Source organism: Condylostylus longicornis, unplaced genomic scaffold (assembly GCF_029603195.1).
Source record: "Condylostylus longicornis isolate FDR11 unplaced genomic scaffold, ASM2960319v2 ptg000194l, whole genome shotgun sequence".
Lineage (NCBI taxonomy): Eukaryota > Metazoa > Arthropoda > Insecta > Diptera > Dolichopodidae > Condylostylus > Condylostylus longicornis.
Genome location: NW_026578162.1, coordinates 437,183 through 458,691, shown reverse-complemented (window position 1 = coordinate 458,691; position 21,509 = coordinate 437,183). Strand labels below are relative to the sequence as shown.

The 21,509-nt window shown below is 24.6% G+C and overlaps 1 protein-coding gene across 2 annotated transcripts in view; it reads left to right on the top strand.

The window, feature by feature from the left end:
- The first annotated feature begins 12,299 nt into the window (after positions 1–12,299).
- LOC129616382 (homeotic protein antennapedia) overlaps positions 12,300–21,509 on the top strand; it is an 88,860-nt gene continuing 79,650 nt past the window's right edge. For both annotated transcript variants that reach the window (XM_055532005.1, XM_055532004.1), the window contains exons 1-2: positions 12,300–12,360; positions 18,508–18,538. The gene's annotated coding sequence lies outside the window, so the exon portion shown is untranslated. The remainder of the gene's footprint in view (positions 12,361–18,507; positions 18,539–21,509) is intronic.

The window sequence follows — 21,509 nt, the reverse complement described above, 5'->3', positions numbered from 1 at the left end:
TTTTTCCTTTAAAAGTTCCCTTGTCTTTTAACAATACATCTATAAAACTTGTACAGCAATCGAGAAAGAAAGATTAGACTTTGCATGCAAATAGATTTTAGTGAAAACATTATTTCAAAGTCGTAGCAATATACGGTCTTTCAAAATCGTAACAATACATTTTTTGACCAAATGGATTTTGCTGAGTAAATAAAGGCAAAAACACTACATAGGAAATGTTTCTTTTATCATAAGAAACTATCAACAAATATAATAAAGCATTAATTTTATTTCTAAAGTTAACTGCTATCTCAAATGCTTCTCAGAAATTCAAAATGTAATTTTTCGGGTCACTATTTCTTTCACATTAATAAATCAATTAAACTTCTTTAAAAAAGAATATTCTAGTAAATTTCCTATTACCCAAAAATACATTTGAACCACCAAAAAATATTGAATACAATTAAGTTTTTGATACTACATTTTAAATTGCAGAGCGTTTTTATTATTAAGTCTTAACATAAGCCTTCTTTACTTTCATTGCCTTCTTTTCCAAATTTTTGGTCATGAGTAATATGGTTAAAAATTTAAATTACATTATATTTGGGAAATTCTAACTTTTTCTCAGTTTCACTGACTAAAGCATTATTTTCTTTTGTTAAATTTTTACTTGAATTTCAAAGATGACTCTACCGCACTTTGGAAGAAAACTTCATTTTTATACGATAAGTATACATAATATTACATACGATAATTTCTGTGCGATTAGCACATAGTATTCTTTTAATATATGATACGATTTTAAAATTTTATTGAAAAAATTATAGGTTTTTTGGAAATTGAACTATTTCAAAAAAAAAAACCTTGTTTTTATAGATTTTTAAATAAATTTTAATACCGTTTTCTTTTTAATTTTCTTGCAAATTATATTTTTATTTAAGTTTTTACAATATCTGTTAAAATCTTTTCTATATGTATTCTGTTTCCTCATTCTCTAAAAACAGCCGTCATAATGTCGAAAAAGAATATTTTCTTGCCGTTGCGATATTTTCCGGTAGACAATGATATAATAAAACATGAATTAAAATATAATGTAAGAAGAACAAAAAGAAAAAAAAACTAAGGTAAAGAAAATCAAACAGCAATTATTACAAACAGCCAACAATATACTATCAAAACTACTTTCTTCTTTTAATTTAAAAATCCAAGAAAATTAAATGGGACATGGAAGTAAATAAATAATAAGATCCCCAACAAGATAATTGCCATATCAAGTTAGTAGAGAATTAATTGTTATGTGGTGCTAATGTAAATAATTGCAATATTTCAAATACACAAACTATGCGGTCTTACACCTTGCTCGTTTTGCTACTTTTGCTTACCTTTTATGTATAGGTAGGCATTTTGATTGCAGTTTCCTCTTTTTATTTATAAATGATTATTATAGCTGATACCAGATTATATGGGATATATTATATTATACAAGTATATACTTGTGGCAGTGATCTTTAATTCTATTGTTGTTTACTGTTGAACACTAATAAAAAACTAAAATGAAACTCTTCTTAAGGAAAAACAAAAAAAAATAAAGAATCGCATAAACATATACACTAACAGATTAACATAATAAACTGAGGAATGCATATTATAAAACTTATGCATATACATACATACATATGAAATGAGTTTAATATTGGTAACGTGTATATATATGTATTCAAAATCTTCATACCGAAATTAAAAATCCTAACACTTTATTATATAGTATAACCTATATAAGGTGTTTAGCAGACACTTTCATAACTACAAGAGCTTCGTTTATGAAAAGATTAAACAAGAAAACTAGTTTTGAAATTAACAAAGGCTATATAAGCAGCTCACAAATCAAAATTGTTATCGCGTCTTTAGACTTATTGAAAATTTTTTCATTCAATTTAATTGAAACTCTAAAAATCTAATTGTTAAATTGATTAAATTCTAGAAACTCAATCATTCAAATGACTTTTAAGAATTTAAGTTACACAACTCTTTATTATATAGCTACTGATTTCTTATAATGATTAATTCCTAATGCTAACTTGGGTTAGTTAATTCTCCGGTTTACAAAATATACTTTTTTGGCAAAAGATTTTTTTATTTTTGCAATTTAAAGTTAGTAGTTTTATAATTGTGCAAAAACAGACGTTTTAATAATTTCTTTCATTTTAAATTGTTATTCTGTAAAAATCAACAGTTCTAGATTTTGAAAGCAAAAAAAAGTGACGCAATGGAAACACTTCCAATGTTTCACTTATCTTGTTTTAACAGAATAATTGTATTCCGATACGTATATAAGTCACAAAAATTTATACCAATTGCTGTATAGATTTCAAGCTTTTACGTCAAATTTCTTCAACATCTTAAAGATAGTTTTGATTTTTATAAGATCTTTATAAGATTTCGAGTTTTAATACAACGTTACAATCCCTATTCCTCGTTTTTATCCAGAAAAATATTTCTATATCAACAATTTTTGCACGATTTATTCATGTGAATCGAATGTTTTCAGCTTGTTGCAAATTTGTTTTATATTTATAAGTTAAATGAATATGTGTACGTTGATATACACACATACGTGTGTCGTAAATATGGCATTATATGCATTTTGTTTTTTTGTTATTTTAAAAGCAGGGAGATAAAAAAATTTTTACTTTTTTGATCGAACAACAAAAAACAAATGTGCATACATATTTATCATAATATATTTCTTATATTATTTAATGTTATAATGCACATATGGGATCATTTATGTAACCGAAGATAACATGAAAATAAAAACATAATGGTTGTAAGTTTCACCTCTCGTGATCTTCTGGAAAATTGGTATGAATTTTTTATTTTTTGCTGTTCTGTGTAAAATTTTTTGTTTGTTTGTATTAACATCATAGAAAAGGAAATGAAAGCCGATCAAAAGCCGCGCTTCAAATTATAACGTTCTTTTAGCGCAAATTTTAATTACATTTAATTAAAAAAAATTTTAAATAATATTTTAATACCTATCGCAGTTTCTTGAATGTTTTGTAAGATAAATTAATGCTAAAAATTAATTGAACTTCTTTTATCTGCGTGTTACCTTTCCAATCTAGGTATAATAATTAACCGTTTAAAATTTCAAAATATATTAATTTTGTACATGTTTATGAAGCGAAAAATTAACCTTCATATGTGATTAACATAATGTAGGTACATGTATATATTTTGTCAAGCAAAGTGAAGCTACTAATATTTTTATTAGACAAATTCTAACGAACTATGTAATTGTTTGTTATTAGTGCTGGGCCGCATTTTATAAATTAATTTATAAATGGATGTCGGAATCCATAAAGAAACGAGTTTTCATTCAAATAGTGTCACGTGGATGCCAAATCTCATTTCTTTGTCTGGCGTTTATAGTAATTTTTAATCCTTATAATAAATCATTTATTTAGTATTCATTCAATTAATAACAAAGATTAACGATTTTTACAAATAATATTAAGAAGTTTTTTTTATAATTTGGCAACTCTACTATTATGCATACTTTCATGTTACTCGAACTTGTGATTATGATTGCGTGAGTGAAACTAAACAATGTATGAAAACTGAAATCGTTCTTGTAAGCCGTATTTGTAAGTTATAAATGTGATTTGCCTAAGTTTGCAGACAAAAATGCATGTTATATTCTTCATATAAATGCATATGAAGCGTAAAAAATATATTCATTATTCAAAACTTAAGAATAAAATAAAATAGAAATGCGAGTATTTGTATCGAACCAAATTATCTTCTCTTGTAAGCTTTTTATTCTTTCTTTCTTAATTTAACTTAAAATTGCTGTTTTTATTCACGAATTGTTATGATAATAATTTTAAGAAGCTGGTTTAAATTTTTTAAATATTCGCAAAATAAAAGTTATAACATGTTGTTTTCTACAATTGTTCTGTGGATATTAATCCGAAATAATTTTGTTGTAAAAAGCTATAAACGTTTTGACAAACAAAATCAATTAATTTATCATTAGTTTTCATTTAAATTTTACCAATCAAAATAGCAAAAAGTATTCAAATATTCCATTTAAATCTACCTTAAAATCGAATACAGCTGAATTTAGTTGACCATTTTTTTGGTTTTGTTTTTTGCTTTTTGTACTATAATTCTGCCCTCATTTAGCTTTTAATCGTTTTAAATTACATAAACGCAGAAAGGAAGCGAAATACTACTTTTTTGCGGTACAGCACAATCGAATATTGGAAAGGCCAAATGGCCGCTAAAATTAACCGTTTCCTAAAACAGGTTTTCCCAACTCTAACCCTTAAGTTATCGCCTTATTCCACAACGACAAGCTTTACAAATTTCCATAAAAGCGAAAAGGTAACGGTAAACGACTTACCAACCAAAAGTAAAGTTACTTATCTTCACTCACTAACTTAACAATCCAATTCAACTATTATGTTAACGCTTCCTTTAATTTTTTTGCTGTTTATCCGAAATCTATGCAATAAATTGACATGTCTAAAATACGAATAAAAGTAACTATCATAATTTAGTAGACTGTTTTTAAGTTTTTTATTAGCTTTTAGCTTGTTCAAGGTAAAAAGGCTTCTTTATAAACAATTGGTTTAAAGCAACTTTAAATTTAAATATTTTTTGTCATATTATAATTATGGTAGAAATAATATATATACACTGAGTATTGTGTCCATGGGTATATATCACGCCATATAATAAATTAACGCTTTCTAAATATAAATAGTAAAAAATTCTAATTTAAGATTATAATGTAGATAGGTATCCTTGCTCTAAGGTTTGGAAACCATATTTGATAATGCGCATATCTGAAACAGGAACAGAGTTTTAAAATTTCAAAAAGCAAAAATAAGAGCAGTTGAGATGAGGTTCAATAAAACGGTATATATAGCAGTGTCCTTGATAGATTTTTCTTGTATATAAGAAAATGATTAGCAAATTTTTAGAAATTTTAGAAACTTTTCAAGAATTTCGAATTCGAGTTCTTCGCGGTATCCAACTAGACTCAAAGATAGCCGTATAAAAATTAAACGTGATTTATCAGAGAATACAGTTTGTAACAGTTTGAACGTATCGGATTAAGTGTGGAACATTGTAAGAAATAAATAGAATTAAAACTAACAGCTACATAAATTGAAGTAGATCAAAAGTCTACATTTCTGTAATAATATTGTGATTCTTATATTGTGTACATGGAAAATATATTACATACCAATATAACAATTTCTTTTATTTATATTTCCGACAAGTAATTATATTTTTATAATATATATTGTAATAATGCATAATAATTATATTTTATAATATATATAACAATGTATATAAGCATACATAATAGAGTATATGTTTATATACATTATTATCATTTACGTTAAATATTGTGTAGAAGCTAACTTTGCAAAAATGTTTTTTTAAATGCCAAATACTTGTTGTATGCATACTATAAAATTTATATTATTTGAAAGTACATAATAAATATTATAAATTCAACTCAAAAACTCAAAAAATAATATCATAATTAAATTTTAACCCTTGACTAAAATAATACTGATAATTGTTTTATGTGTAAAAAATTTGCTCAAAAGTGAACAAAAATGAATAATTTTCGTCCAGATACTCGTACATACATACATTCATATGAATATTTATAAAAAATATCATATTGATTTTTATTTATGTTAATACAATTACAGATATCTATGTAGACATACATATATAGATATATACATAACAAATCTGTAGATATTTATATTATAGACATAAATAACCAATATATAAAATGTGTGTTCTTATTTTGAATTCTCCGGGAAATAATTTAATATTCAAAATATTAACAATAAAGTGTTCAAACAATAGAACTCTCCCGCCATTTATATAATAATACCCATACTCTTGGATTTGTATAGCTTACACTCTTAGATATGAACATATTTCATGTTTAGCATATATAACATAGCATCTCATTTTTGAAAAGCCAAAAAAGAAGATTTCTTGGAAGAAAAATATCCGAAGAAAACACTAAAATTACACTAAAAACCATTTAGTCTTTACCGTTATTTGTTATATCATAATGTTACAGTTATGATTGTGATATATGTTTTCATATCTACAAGCACAAAGTATTAGAGTATGTTAGCATCGCACACATTTACACATACACGTTTATGTATGCACACACTTTCAATAAATTTTTTATAAAATCATTTAATTAATTTAAAACATTGTTCATCACACATTGCTTTAAATGTTTTCATTGAATAATTTGTATCTAAAAATTGAAAAGCGTTCTTTTGAACTTTAAAGAAAAGAATTGAAATCAAAAGAAGTGAACAGGAAAAAAAACACCGTTACTAAGGATATTAACATAGAACATAGTAATAAATTGAATCAACAAGCTTTGAAAATAAAAGTATAAAAAAACATCTTATAAAAAAAGCTAGAAAAAGTCCAGAAAAGAACAGCAAATAAAAACTTTAGGAAGGTCATAAATTATACATTTTTCATCGTCAGTTTTCATTCGCATATTATCGCAAAATAAAATCTGCCATCACCAATCTTTAATTTTTCCTTGTATCTATTCTCACAAAGTGTCACCCAGAACGGGGACTGTACACCAATATAATTTAATATTAGCGGCACTTGGCTGTATTATGTTGTAAATGTGTGATAACTGAAATTTGTTGATTTTGATTGGCTTAATACGTAAAAATTTAGAGATAAACGCAAAATATCTTGATAAAAATTAAAATTACCATTAATTTAGTTGTCAATTTTGCCTAGTTACATAATCCGAATTTCCGTTTAAAAACCACCTTTTAATAAATTTTGTAAAATGACCATTCATCCGGTTTTATCATTTAAATCCATAAAGCAATATAAAATAATAAAAATTTTACGAAACCGACTCTACAATTTTGAAAAAACTATGTTAATGCGAACATTAAATCAAATAAGCAATATTATTTAAATATACAAGTCCTTAAATGAAAAAAAAGGTTAACTGAATAAATATTTTCAAAATTTAAGGATAATTTTTTTTAAATTTTCAAGTTCCAATTCAAATAAACAACACAATGATAGAAAAAGCTTAAAACTTAAACTATTCTAAAAATATGATAATTTAATAGCAAAAGTATTAAAGCATCAATCGGTGATCTAATTCCGCCTTTTAAGGTTTTGTTCCATTTTTACAATTGCTTACAATTTTGTTACAATTTTACAATAATATTTTTCATAAGCTTTAGTTAAAAATTTGCTTATTGCCATTGACATTATGTACTTCTTATATGTATAATATAATATATAAATATTATGTATACATAGGTACGAAAATATTGTAAATATGTACATATAAAATTCAATATGAAATTCTGTCTTCAAAATTATAGCGAAAGATGCGCTATCCACAGGTATCCCATATATTTTTTTGCAACTAATACCATAATGATTTCTTAATGCATCAGGAGTATGAGAGAAACTTCTATATGAAAAAAGGTAAAAGAATGAAAATATGTATTTAAAAAAACAACAGAAAAAAATGTATTAACAATATAAAAATTTATAAAAGCATTTTATTAAATTGATTTGCGCATGAAAATTGAGAAATAGTATACGTATTTATGTATGAACCTCTATATATATGATTCTATATGCAACAAAATTACTATACAAACATATTTATACAATAAATATCCACATTGAAGTTAAAAAAGTAAAGTAGAAAACACACTAATACTTTAAAAATTATTTATTGTAAAAACATACATACATACATATGTACATATATTAACTTTGTAAAACAAAAATGCTAAAAAACCTAATAAGAAAATAACAGAACATCCTTCATAACTACAAACGCCTTTACAATTTCGATTTCATTGCAGACTTAATATTGTAACCAGATTTGTATTCAATGTCTATATTTGTACATACAAAAACATCTAAATATAATACAATGATATGTAAATGTTCAGTCTAATAGATTATATGCATATTATATACAAGTCTCTGGATATTAGTGTTTTGTTTTATAAGAAGCTATTTATATGTTGATTCTCACAAAAACTTGTAATATTTTATTACTACATAATGAAATAAAGTTAAAAATTGAGAGCTGCGAAAAAAATATTTGTGGAACAAAACAATAGTATGGGCACATATTGTATGTATTTTTACTGGAACGAAAACGTGCGCATTAAATATATTTATTGATATTTTTAAAATGATCATATTTTCTCATCGGTATTGCATAATTTTGTAAAAATGAAAGATTGCAAAACATTTTCAAAATTATCAATACTTGACGTTACAAATGCAAACAAAATTTTTTTACTGAAATGAAGTTACAAAAACTGTTATTCTTAATTTGTAAATATGTATGAAAAATTATAAAAACAATTAATTTTATTTTTCTTAATGATATTCCACCCATTCAATAAAGCTGTTGAATTTTTAATTAAAAAATATGAATAAATTAAAGATATTTTATAAATCCTGTTATATAAGTAGAATAAAAGCTGTTCCGAGCTTAATGCTCATTGTTAACTTTTTAAATTTTGCAATGGAAATCGAAGTTGAAGAAATGCTTCAATTTCGATGTCAAAATAAATAATGCGCATAATTATATGTTACACATTCAGCTTTTTTTTAATGAAAAATGTAGAAGAGACAAACATAATCAATGATCAGTGTTTGATGTAAAAGTCCTGCCTTATTTTCTCCTTTACGTATCTACATCTTAAATCTCACAGAATCTGAATGTCTTAAAATATACTAAAAATAAATTAAAATAATTTTAGTGAATAATTTTTTTATTAGCACACTGTGTAAAATTGCATGGCAGATTTTTTTTTTAAATGCTAATAATATTCTAAAAAGTGATACGTTAGCTAAAATGGTCTTAAATCTTCGAATATGAATTAAACTTTTTTTAAAAAAGTGACGTAAATTAACTAAAAACAATTTTACTGGAAATGAGCAGTCACACGTAAAGTTTTCGAAACAAAAATCAAACAAACCCGACAAATATTTCTAATTTCAAATAATTTTTAACTCATATGTGTTTCATATTCCAATTTTTCAATATATTTAAAACTACTCCATAAAAAATGATGTTATATGTAAAAGAAGTTCATTTTTTTATACCAAATAATGCTAACATGATGATGTAAAACTTTTATTATCAAACAGATGTTGTTTGTTTACTATACATACATACATATTAAAAAAACTGAACTTTTGTTTATTTATTTTTACATTTCAAATTAAAAACGCACACTCATAATTAGTAGAATGATCGTGTGTTGTTATAGTAGACACAAATGGCCTTTGTTGGATGTCTTAGGGTGGTTTTATTCTATTTTACAGCCAACAATAATCTACTTGACTTAATAAAAATAAGAACTGAATAAAAAATTCTTGGTAAAAAACAATTTATTTTAAACTTTGGAATAAGTTTTTTTATACACACGTATATAACAAATAATTATTAAATTAACAAACAAAAGAAATTATAACAAACATACAAAAAGCTATTCAAACAAACTATTTTTATATACTTAAAATTAAAAATCAACAGTTTACAGAACATTTCCAAAAAAATTGAAAAAATTTTATGAAAATTAATTATTTGAATCTGTCTCTCCGTCTGTTTTTCAAAACTTCTAAATAAAAATATTCAAAATAAAAATATAAAGTTTTGAACAAAACTTTTACTTATGTGTTAATATGTGTTTTATATAAATGTACGTCATAAATACACAAACATTCTTATGTACATCACATAGTTTCATATATATTTTTTGTTATCATATTCTCAATTAGTGAATATGGCAACTCCAATATGAAGGAAGCACGTTTTGCTTCAAGAATGTATTCTAATTCATCATTTTATGTATATTTCTAACAAATTTATTCAGAAGTATTTCAGAAATTTCTTTACAAAAAATTGCTTATACAGCCAAACAGTTCCAACTCTGCTTTGCTAACTAGCTAGAGCTCTGCTAAAAGATTAAAATTTGAACAGTCCCAATAAAATTGAGTTTTTAAAAATCAGGAATCGTTTTGGAAAGTCATATTTCTATTTTTAAATTATTACGTATTTGTACGTATTTAAATATATTTATGAAGCCAGATTCTGTACCAATTTTTTACAAAATTCACTGCTTGCAGTTTTATACTGCAATATTTTTTTTATGTAATTGCATATTTTAATTAATAGCTTAAAGCTATTAATTAAAATATGCAATTACATAAAAAAAATATTAACTTTGGTAAACTATTCAGATTTAAAAAAAATTAATATTTTTATTGTAAATTATTTACTAAAGCTTGAAATTTTTGTTCTTCTAGTTCCGACTTCTGACGCACTATATTTCTGCTACAATGTACTTGTGATTTTTTTATTCTCTCTTTCTTTCTCTCTTGTTCTCTTTCCAGCATGTTTTTTGCAAAGAAAATTCTTACTTTTACGGAGAAAAGAACATGTTGGAGATTTTCTCATTTTTCCTTTTATTTATGTGTTTTGTTTTTCATATAATTTTCGTCGTCGTGGTCGTATTTCATTTTGCGTACATTTTTCCATGTTTATTATTTGAAATAAGAAGAACTAAAAAAAAGGGGAAAATCCAATTTTTCATTCACTATCAACATAAAGAGAACAAATGTATCTTTCAGAAAATCTCTCATAAAATATGTAGTAGCAGTGTTTTATTGGTTTAGTGATGTGATGTCTGAAATCATATTTTATAGAAATATATTTTATTTTAGTTATAAATCATAATATTTAAAATTTTTTGTCAAAAAATTAATAATAGTGAAAGAAAAATATTATTATTCCATATTGTGCAATTATTGTTTTAATTACGCCAATTAAGTAATTAGCTATTAAATTTAAAGCAAAAACTAATTTAAAGCTTGAAAATTTAAAAAAAAAAAACAAGAAAATCATCAAATAAAAAAATGGTTTCTCTAAAGTAAATAATCATAAATTACAAAAATTGTTCAATTAAGAATTAAAGCATTTGTAAAAAAAAGAGCAGCAATATAAAAGAAAAATATAAAATATGATATATGTTTGTATGTAGATATGTGTATAAGAGGGTGACAATGTTTTGAAAATGTGACACTAAATTTAAGCTAAATAAAATAGTGTTAATAAATAAAATGAAAAAAGCCGACGGCAATACATTCTCTAAAAAAATTATTTCTGTATGACAATCAAATTAATATACCAAAACTTAATATGATTAGTGAAAACATAAAATAACAAATAAGAAAAAAAAGAAGCATAAAAGAAATTTTTAAAATATTTCAATTTCAACACCACTTAAAATTTGTAATTCATAAGACCTATAACGTAAATACGAATTAATTTTATGGAAATGATAACCACTAATGCTCACTATGATTTTAGAAACGCAATTTTAATGAAATTCAATGAAATTAATACTAAAATTAATAGATATAATTACGCAAATGAATATAATTCATCAATATTAGCAAAAATTTTAATAAATTTTTATGCACAAAATTTATTAGTCCTTATAAAAAAAATTATACACAAAATTTTCAAGAATTTTTCAAATATTATAATGAGATCGTCACCACGACGTAAAAGAAGATGATCAAGACGACTAAAAAATTTAATTATTTTTATATTAATAAAAGAAGACGAAAAATTCGTATAAAAACTAAAAGAAAAAAAGGAAAGAAATATATTTAGATTAGAATACAATAAAATATTTCGTGAAATAAGAAATAAATTAAAATTTATAATTTTAATTTTAGTTTTCTTTTTTATTTTTCCGATTTTTTGTAAGCAAAAAAAATTATCAAATTTATTAATTTCCTGAATTTTTTAAAATTTAAGTATTTATGTGTATATACCTACGTGGTCGAACTCATGTGTTTATAATGAAAATTCGTAATTGTTTCGATTATCGAACTTTTTTTCGTTTATAATTTGCTTTAAAAATTATGCTGCTTTTGCTATATGTATATTATAAAATGAACTTTTTAAGTGAAACTTATAATTCTTTGGTTTGGTGACGTATATACCTATATTCCAATAATTAATTTAGCTTTTTCAACATAATCCTAATACATAATTCTACAATTAACTATACTCTTTGATTTTTAAAAACAAAATTGTCAAATATATAAGCAATTTAATGTTTAAGAAATTTAAAAAAAAAGGAATAATAAAGGTATTATAAATAATAAAGATCTTTTGTAACGCATTTATTATCTTCAATATATACGAGTAAACATATTAGAAAGAATCATCAATAATTAGTTTTTACAAAAAGTTTAATAAGTTAAAAGTTTAAGAATTTGGTAAGTATTGCTTATTAAATTTGAAACAAAGTATTTATTTATTTATTTATTAAACTATAGAATTAGAAATATAAAATAAATATTCCATAAATATTTAGTAATGGTACTTACATACATGCATACATATATAAATTGTATTGAAAAAAGAACAAAATACTAAAATTAAAGAAAAAATACATATGTATGTATGTATGTATGTCAGTCTTAAAAATGTATGAAAACTAACCATCAAATTATTCTCCCCACGTTTTTTTTGTTTTTGCCTTGTTTTTTTGTTTTTATTTTTTTGTTGCTGTTTTATTTTGATTTGTTCTTATTTTACTCCAATTTAAAAAAAAATGTAAACACATAAATCAATTTTGGGATTTTCCTTTTCGATACAATTCTCGTCTCTCAAAAAATTATTATATTTGTGTGTGTTTATAAGTATAGGTTTGCATAATATAGGTATGCTTGTGTATAATAATGGATGAAAGATTATTTATATAGAAAGGAATGTATATACATACGGGTTTCCCTACGTACGTGTACAAAAGTGTGTATCTGAAACACACAGTAATGTAAAATATTAACTGAAATACAATTATAGTGAACGGCCACGAATTTCAATAGATATAATATGTGTGCTATAAATATACATATGTAGATTTAAATGTATATGGAAGTATTCATGATTCGATGATTTCGATTTTGTTGCTGTTTCTTCTCTGTTTGAATTTATGCACACATATGCGTATACATATGTGGTTGTGAGAATTTCAAGTACATTGTTTTTGAGTTTTTTCTGTTTTTTTTATTTCTTTTATTCTTTTGTGACGTTTACTTTGAAGTAATTGTTTGATATCTTAATAACAATAATAAGAATGGAATTGAAAGAAATATATGTATGAATACATTATTTATGCACATATGTATGCATATGTATATACAGTAATTCACAAATGTAGACACAGCACTTATGGCGAACATTGTGTTTGAGGAGAATTATGAATTTAAAAATGAGTGATTTTTTGAATGATGACATTAAATATTTAATTTTAATGCTTTGTAGATACAAACAAGTACATAAAATGTATGTATGTATGTATGTATGAATACACCTATGTACATAAATTTTCAGTTGTTGTTCTTTAATTGATAAAATTTGAATAAATACTATGAATATACTATGTACATAACATGTAAAAACATATGCGTTACATATACATACATATTATATTCTATAATGTACTATGACATAGTGCTATATAGCATGAAAAATTATGTGTACATATATGCAAACAGAAGGAACATAGTTGACATAGTTATTACTAATTATACATATATACAAATTTATCCAACAAAAGAATCTTTACTTTAAGTTTAATTAATCCGAAACCAGTACTAATAATAGTGTTAAATCCCAATAAAAACTCCCGAGCAAACCACACTAACGTGTATTAAACTCTAAAAAATCAATAAAATAAAAACAGACTAACGTTCATAAATATTTTCATACAAATACCTAGAATGTTTCTTTGAAGAAAATGTTTTCCCTAAATTTGACTCCTGTCACACTGTCTGATTAAAATTTTATTTTGCAAAATAAAATGAAGTGAAATAATACACAAAAATCGTATTTTAAGAAAATAAGATGTTATTGCTACTCGGCGTGTACTCAGCAGCTACTCACCGGGTACTCCGCCCGGTATCAAAATGGGGAACAGATTTGGAGTGCCTTTCTGCTTCAAAATAACGTGCTCGTACTCGTAAAATAAACGTTCCTGTTTCGTCTTTGTGTAGGTTTTCGCACTTTATACACACATGTAAATTTTTTATACTTATGTATAATAGTATTGTTTTTTATAGTAATAAAATGAAAGAAAAAGATATTTATTCACAAAAATTTATTTTAATTTTTTGAAAAAGCTACTCTTTTCTCTTAAGATGAATAATTAAAAATATAAAATGTTAGAAAAAGTTATGTCTACCTAATATTATATTTTGCAAAATAAATATTATAGGTTTTAAGAAATTCATTTCTCGGATATTTCTCAATATTTTTCCACTTCGAGGAAAATTTTACTGATAAATATGACCATAAAACTTCCAAAAACAGGCGCCAACCAGAAATAATTATTTTTAACAAAAAAAGAATTAAACATTTTTTTGATATAAAAGGTTGCCGTTCTTTCAGTATAAGAAAAAGTTCAATCATTGGTAGCATCAAAGTTTTTTATGAACTAAAATTTTTACAGTTTAGATTTATTAATAATATAATAAAACGTAATAATGATGCTAAAAAATAAATTGATATATGTATGTATGTATTTGTTTAATCTAATTATAATTATAATAAACGATTCTAATTTTTTTTTTAATTTAAATATTTTTGACTGTTGTTTAAACATACAATAATAATAAATTCATACAACATGCAAATTAAATATGTTTATACACAACGATTTTGAAAAAAATTTTTTATTATTATTATTATTTTATTTCTGTATAAATCTATGAAGCAATTTCATATAACTTCCTTATTAAAACGCTGTTATGTTATTTATGAAATATTTCAGCCATCTATAATAATTGCTAATAAAGTAACATGATAACCCTTGCGTATACTGAATTTTGTAAATATAAAAATTAAAATGTCTACTACAACTTTTCGCTACATCATGGTAACCAAAACCGACCTTTAGTACAATGTGACAAATTGGATAAAGGAAGTTTCTGCAACGTAGCTTTGAGTCACAATATGTGATATGTCACTAAAAAGTTTTTAGTACCATATTGACCCACTTCGCCACCTAAAGTTTAAAAAGGAAAGTATACCTCGAGCGAGCGGGAGAACACGTATTAAATTTTGATTCACACTTAAAAATTATTGTTTGTGTTTTCATTTTGTATCATTACAAGCGCATCAAATTCAACGTATTTTTATTTTCTTTTTTTTTTAATTAAGTATTAAAGACTTAATTCAAAGTAGCTTATGTTTAAGTAATGTATTTTCCAGTTTTAATAATAATAGGAACGATAAAATTTTTTTATTAAAAGTTGGGTTGTAGTGGTTCCAAAATTAAGTAAGAATTTAGTTTTTGGAACTTAAACAGTAGCTATTAAAAATAGCAAAGAGGTTGTTATTTCTTTAATATTCACTACATAGACGCAATTTTTACTGACCGTATTGTGTATACAATAAGTAGGTTATGTGATGCCAATAATTTTTGCATATGGAGTTTTCGATGAGAATGCACTTCTCCATAGTAGGGGAGTGTAAATAAACAACTTGTCGGTCTGTTTGTGCACGCGTGTATCTCAAGTTCGATTGAACCGATTTTGATGAAATTTTATGTGCGAGTTTATTTCGACTATGGCACGGATTGATCAGCTTTTGGGATATATAAGGCCTCGGGAACTGCACTTTTTAGCGGGCCTGTTTTACATTTTTGACCATTTTAAAGAAAATATTCAACCAATATTACATTTTTTACCATATCTCCGAAACGGATTGATGGAATTCTTTGAAATGCGAAATGTGAGTTCTGGTTGTTACAGAAAGTAACTGGCGAGCATTTCCGGAAATTCGGGTAGCACAAAGCGAAACTCTGCTAAGAGCCAAATTTACATATTTCTAGGTATGTTAACTATAAGCTTGGAAAGAAGTAAGTATTTAACAGTCATTTTTATAATATTCTGTAACAGTTTCACTTAACTAGGCTGTATTAACACTGTATATTACATTGTGATCCGTTATGTGCAGATTTTTTTTATTTATTTGTTCTTACTGCGTGGTGGCAAATTTTAGTATTGCTGTTTAGGTTGTATTTTATATACCTATACATATGGACATAAAGTTTACATATAATATTGAATTAGTAAAACTTATACGTACAACGTAGAAAAAAAGTTTGTTTCATATTCAGAAGCCATTTAGTTGTAAAGTGGTCTATGAAGGTTTTGTATTTATTACAGTTTTGCATTATTCTATTACTCTTTCTGTTGTTATAAAAAAAGATTTTTGTCATTCTTTAAATTTGTTTGTCAAGCTTTTAACCGCTTTTAAACTCTGAGCGAAGGTCTACGCTAATTTTTTGACGTATAACTTGGTACGAAGTATTCCGGAAATATTTTGTACTTTTATAGTTTTCCAAAATACGATGAGTTTTTTAAAGATGAATTTGCATGCAAAATTATTTAAATGCTTATGTAACTGTTTTTTCAAAGAAAGTATGTTATACCTAGATATTTAATAAATTTTCATTGTAAAATTTACACAAACTGAAAAAACTTTAACAAATAATGTGCGAAAAATAGCTCTCCTTTTCCTTTACATTATTTTGCTGATTTTTTGAAAGGCGCCCCTAATAATGCCCCGTTTTATTTACCGTAATAAATCATTAATATTTTTTAGCGTCCTTCAATTACTTTTTCACATGAAACATTGCATGATTGATACATTTTCTAACATTTTAAGATTTTACATACATAATATAGTTTTTAATATTACCACAAACATTTATTTTGAGTTTCCTTCTCACAAAATTTTCATAATATTATGTTTAAGAATATCCTTTTAAATGCTTTTATTTACTTCGTTCGGTTAGTACTTTATGATACGCAACATATAAGTATATATATTTATAAGTATTTATATATGTGTCTTAAATTTTTCATAGTTTTAAACTAAAAATGGAAAACTCTGTAATTTGCTTATTCAATTAAAATATATTTATTTTATTTTTATTAAAAAGTCAATTTATAAAAATCAGGATAATTAAAATTTGCTAATTTATTGTTTATGAAGTTCAGTAGCATGTTGGAATACAAATATGTCACAAAAGAAGTGCAAGTGATTTGCATACACAATTTTAGACAAAATTAGCCTATTAATTTCACTTTGTTTGTCTTTTTATCCATATTCGTCTGTCTGTAATATATAAAAATGAAATTTTGTTCAAAGTCCAAATCAGAAGTACTTTGCAAATTTCATAAAAGTACTTTCCTACTTTCTCAAAAATTATTTATTGTATCGTAAAAAGGATAAGTGAATATCAGAATCCCAAAAAACTCTAGATTAACGGTTATTTTAACTTTTTTTCAGTAAATTTTCTGTATCTTGAACTAGCTTAAAACTTTGACAGTTCTAAGATATCGACATATTTTAATTTGCTGGCCAAAATTTGTTTGTAGATCGTAGAACAGGTAGTTTTTGATTCTTTTTTTGTTTAATACTATAATTTCTATCAAATAAACAAAAAATATAGTAACAGTAATTAATAGAAATGAAAGACCAATATTACTTTTTTTTTTAACCTAAAAACCTAAACTAAAAGTCAATGCTGCTCAACTCCATATTACTTCAAATTTTTTATAAGAAAACGATTACTCTAAGATTTCGCATAAATTTATTAAAAATATTACTGTAATAAGAAAATTATTTCAATTGATTTTCATTTTAAGTCTAAAATTTTATGAATAAAACCTCCAAGCTTAAATTATTAAAGGGAAATATGGCTATTTTTCAAACCGTGTGTTTGATCGACTCCATTTTTAATTAGTCGAAGTTTATACCAAATTGGGTAAAAAGGGGAATTTTGGGAAAGAGTACTTAATCTGAAACTAGTTGTTTGAAATTTCTAAGGTTTTATAAAAATCTGGTAACTTGTGAACGCAAATTTCTCCATGTTTACGCTTTGTATGAAGTAGAAAACAAATTTACTCTATAGCCATTAAAATGGTTTATTTTATGGTACTAAATTAATTCAGATTTGAAGACAATTTTTTCAAAAATTATAACGTTATATTAAGTGTAAATGGAAATATTTTATTAATAATAGTAATTTATACATAATTTGAAAACAGTTTAAAATTCTCATCTTTCTCACATAAGGGAAAAAAATTCTGGCAAACTTCCAACATCCTTAAGTGGTTTTTAATTTTTTCTTTAGATTTTAAGTTTAAAATCTAAGTGCATACATATAATATTTAATATTACGTACACGAGTAATTAATATGTTCTTACCAATCTTTTTCTTAAATTATTTTTTTTTTTTTTGTAGTTTGTGTGCAAATTATTTTATTGTACGTTTAAATAATTTATTATTTATTTCTAATTATAATAAGTATGTAATTAATTTAACTTTTGAATTTTTCTACTTTCAGGTTTCCTAAAATAATTTTAGACTTTAATCAGGTAATAATAATTACTTATAGTTTTAAATACTCATCAAATTTGCTTAATCTAAAAATTATAAAGCATTGTGGATTAGATTTACTATCTTGCTATTTTAAAATATACTACACATTTTACCAACATTAAGATTTTTTTTCAATTGGATCATGTATGGTTTTAAGCATTATGCACTAATATTTCGGAACAATAGATTTTTGTTATTTTTTAAGTGATTGATTAATTGTAACATAAGTAATTCAAAAGCAAATAAAATAACAGTCATTGCTTTTAAATATCACTTTCGAACTTATTTATCGATTAATATAACTTACGTAAATACCAAATAAACATTTCGGAAACAAATATTTTTATAATCCATTGAAATTTTGTTTGTTTTGATGTAGTTCGTCACTATTCCACTATGGCTTTACTTAATATGGATTAGTAAGAATATTATAACGATTAGAATATTTGCAAATATTATATTAGGTTACACTTTTTTTATCCCTGTGTTATTGCTTGTAATTTTTACGGCTCTGTTTTATATTTATACATCTAACTTGATTGTTTACATCAAAGTATATCTATTAATAAGTAATTCGGCTCGTTCCATTCCGTTAGTTTTTATTTTTATTAATATTCCATTTTTTATTTAGAAATAGATGGTAATAAGAGTTATGTATGCAAGAAAGAAACAAAATATTGTAAGCAAACGAGTGTATCAGAAACATTGAACTGAAATAAAATTAAATTAGGTTAGGTAAAAATTTTGTTATTTTTATTTTGATAACAAATTTTTTTTTTTCATTTCATAAAAGTTAGATAAAAACATTCGAATGTATGAAAGTAATAGTTATAAATTTCATACTTTGTTATACGGTACATACCTATTCAAGGTAGGTACACAATATGATGTAGTAATATGTATGTAACCCATTTACATGGCTGCTTCAAGCTTATTATTGTCTACATACACGTTACTTGACCTAAAGCCGGCTTCACTCAAAACTCCTACTTGACGTGAAATGTTAATAATGATTTAAGCTAACATAGTAAAAACGCAGCTTGAGTTTCGAGCTGATTTCACGTCAAGCCGCAATGTAGACGAGGCATAAAAATTTAGCAATTTATAATAAAAATTCATAATAAATATTCATAAGAAATATTTGTTTTAAATTTTTAAAACAAAATTGAAATAAAAATAAAAAATTCATTGCTTATATATTTAATAAATGTGATGGCAATTACTAATCTTTTTTATACCCGCACGAACGTATGTTCGAAGGGTATACTAAATTTGCCTTACCGTTTGTAACGTTGAGAAATAACGGTCTTAGATATAGACTCAAGTGTATGTTTTTGATCAGCGTCGAATTCTGAGTTGATTTAGCTTGGTCTGTCCGTCTGTCCGTCCGTCCCAACGATAACTCAAAAACTAATAGAGCTAAGTTCACCAAATTTTCACAAATGATTTACTGTAGTAAATGCCAGAACCCTATTTAAATTGGACATGATCGGGGTACCGGTTCGGATAGCCGCCGTACAACTTCAGAATTTATTTGACTATATCTCAGAAACTATAAAAGCTGTAATATTGATATTTTACACAAGTGAATATATTAGTAGGGCCGATGTGCTTGAAAAAATTCGTTAAAATATTTTGGCTCTTTCCGGTAGCTGCCATACAACTTCAATAGTAGTTTGGCACACACAGTTTTTTGAAAAACACAGTACTGAAATTTTGCATAAATTAATATGGTAATACGGCGATTTAAAGTCATTGTCTGTTCCATAGTCAGTTATGGCTTATTTATTCGAACATAGGATAACCAATTCGTACGGGTATCACAGAGTTGACAAGGTCAACTCTATTTTTTCTCGTTTTTTTTAATATTATTTGTCTTTTTCAAATTATATGCATATAATATGAAAATTATAATTTTTTTTATTTTAATAGTCAAATTTTGTTTTTAAATCGCGTCGCTTTTATAATATGGATACACCATTTCTGCCACCTTGTACTGGAATAAGTTCCAGAAATAAAACTCCCGCTTTTAAAATTCTTAATATTTTTCCTATATTTTATATACGAAAAAATAAATAACTCCCGCTTTTAAAAATACATTATAAAAAAACAGGTAGACATCTATTGCGTACTTTTTCTCTCTCCCAAAAATTCTTATGTGTATAAAAATTAAAATAAGAAGGTATACTGCTTAACTCTTTTAGCTAAGGGAATTTTTTCTATACAAATATTGGTGAGTGATTGCATTAGTGTGATGTAAACGGAGAGTCAAACTACTTGTTTATAGATATACTTTGCTTTAGATTCTCCAGAAGTTTTATGTTCTTAATTTTCTCCACTATTTGTCTAATCGTATCATTCATTCTCTAATTTTTCTAATATGACATACTAACGTATGTATCTTTCACTAAGTTTAGTATGAAAATATTGTAAAACTTTTTAATTCGTTTGTATTTCTCTGTGTTCTTCACTGTTTTTTTTTTTATTTTCATTTTGGTATGCATACAAAAAAATTTTTTTGTAAAATTTTATATTTTTTGATATAAAAGGACGAAAAATCAAGTTTTGTTAATATTATTATTATTTTTCGTACAATGTAAAAGTTATACAAAAGTTATACTGAAATGGCTTGCAATAAAACGTTTCTTTATAAACAAATAAAAAATAATTGGAATTTAATTTATATTTTCATTAAAATAACAAAATAAAATGAAAAAGCAAAGAAAGAATAGATATACATATATATATATGTACATATAAAATTTGACAATTTTGTACTTACTTTAACTTGCATAACACAATTTATAGTATTTCAGAATTAAAGATACATACATTCATTGTATATTTTTTAATATAAGATTTTTGTTGCAAAATATTTAAGAAAATTTATTAATTTTATAGTGAGCAGCAAAAGAACGATTAGAAGATACAGGAGAGTAAAATAAGAAATTTAGAATTGAACGAAGG